The 2,175-nt window shown below is 42.8% G+C and overlaps 1 non-coding gene across 1 annotated transcript; it reads right to left on the bottom strand.

Moving 5' to 3' along the window:
- Positions 1 to 1,141: 1,141 nt before the first annotated feature.
- LOC138079427 (small nucleolar RNA SNORA33) lies at positions 1,142 to 1,272 on the bottom strand. Its single transcript, XR_011144898.1, has one exon. It is a non-coding gene; the product is annotated as a small nucleolar RNA SNORA33 (small nucleolar RNA).
- Positions 1,273 to 2,175: the final 903 nt, after the last annotated feature.

Consider the following 2,175-nt stretch of genomic DNA (forward strand, 5'->3'; position numbering starts at 1 on the left):
ATTGAATAACACAGACTGGGTGCCCCAGGTCTCCAAGTGGCTTGATGTGTTGCAATCTCTGGGGCCCAGAGTGGTGGTGGTGTTTGTTTTTCCATGTTTATCAAGAAAAGATATTTAACTGAACATGCAGTGGAGCTGCAATTTATAAGAATATGACATATTTGAAAACTCTTGAAAGCTTTTTGAAATCTTATAAAAAGCTCTTGACTGAATTATTGTATGTGATACCGTTCTTAAACTGTTTAACATACTTTTATTTTATTTTTTGAGGAACAAGAGCTCCATTTTTAAAATTTGACTATTTCTTGCATTTGAAGTACTCCTTGATGACATCCTTGGCTTGAAACTTTTTGCCATAACCCTAAAAAAATTAAGAAAAAACAATTTTACTAACATTCGGAAACTTGGCTAAGTTGTTAGCACTAGTTAAAGCAAAGCTTTAACAAAAATTAGCGCATGTCTTTTGACAATGCTTTCCATCGTTAAAATGTCTTATAGCGAATATTCAGTTCAGTTCAGTTCAGTTGCTCAGTCGTGTCTGACACTTTGCGACCCCATGAACTGCAACACGGCAGGCCTCCCTGTCCATCACCAACTCCTGGAGTTAACAATTACTCAGCTATTAAAAATAATGTATTTGAATCATTTCTGATGAAGTGAATGAAACTGGAGCCTACTATACAGAGTGAAGTAACTCAGAAAGAAAAATGTCAATACAGTATATTAATGCATGTATATGGAATTTAGAAAGATGGTAACAATGACCCTATACATGAGACAGCAAAAGAGACGCAGATGTAAAGAACAGACTTTTGGACTCAGTGGGAGAAGGCGAGGGTGGGATGATTTGTGAGAAAAGCATTGAAACGTGTATTACCATATATGAAATAGATCGCCAGTCCAGGGTCGATGCATGAGTCAGGGTGCTCAGGGCTGGTGCATTGGGACGACCCTGAGGGATGGGATGGGGCGGGATGTGGGGGGGGGGCGGTCAGGATGGGGGAAACATGTATACCCATGGCTGATTCATGTCGATGTATGGCAAAACCAATACAATATTGTAAAGTAATTAGCCTCCAGTTAAAAGAAATAAATTTATTAAAAATAAACAAATAAATAAAGTTAAAAAAAGAAAAAAAAGTCTTATAGCCATTTTCAGGGAACTTAATGACTTTCAGTGTTTTTAAGGCTTATAACATGGCTTTCCTCTTACCAGCATTTTCCAAATTTCTGCAGAAACACATGCAGGTAAGCAGATTCATTGGTTGGGTTTGTTTAACATATTTTTAAATTATGGTAACATATACATTGGAGAAGGCAATGGCACCCCACTCCAGTACTCTTGCCTGGAAAATCCCATTGACGGAGGGCCTGGTGGGCTGCAGTCCATGGGGTCACGAAGAGTCAGACACGACTGAGCGACTTCACTTTCACTTTTCACTTTCATGCATTGGAGAAGGAAATGGCAACCCACTCGAGTGTTCTTGCCTGGAGAATCCCGGGGACGGGGGAGCCTGTTGGGCTGCCGTTGATGGGGTCCCACAGTCAGACATGACTGAAGTGACTTAGCAGCAGCAGCAATATATACATAACAGGAAATTCACTCTGGGACTTCCCTGGTGGTCCCGTGGTTAAGACTCTGCACTTCCAACTGCAGAAACCATGGGTTCAATTCCTAGTTGGGAAACTAAGGTCCCACAGGCCACAGTTCAGTTCAGTCCAGTTCAGTTCAGTTCAGTCGCTCAGTCATCTCCAACTCTTTGAGACCCCATGAATCGCAGCACACCAGGCCTCTCTGTCCATCACCAACTCCCAGAGTTCACTCAGACTCACGTCCATCGAGTCGGTCCATCCAGCCATCTCATCCTCTGTCGTCCCCTTCTCCTCCTGCCCCCAATCCCTCCCAGCATCAGAGTCTTTTTCAATGAGTCAACTCTTCGCATGAGGTGGCCAAAGTACTGGAGTTTCAGCTTTAGCATCATTCCTTCCAAAGAAATCCCAGGGCTGATCTCCTTCAGAATGGACTGGTTGGATCTCCTTGCAGTCCAAGGGACTCTCAAGAGTCTTCTCCAACACCACAGTTCAAAAGCATCAATTCTTCGGTGCTCAGCTCTCTTCACAGTCCAACTCTCACATCCACACATGACCACTGGAAAAACCATAGCCTTGACTAGA

The sequence above is a fragment of the Capricornis sumatraensis genome, chromosome 4 (assembly GCF_032405125.1).
Source record: "Capricornis sumatraensis isolate serow.1 chromosome 4, serow.2, whole genome shotgun sequence".
NCBI classification, from domain to species: Eukaryota; Metazoa; Chordata; class Mammalia; order Artiodactyla; family Bovidae; genus Capricornis; species Capricornis sumatraensis.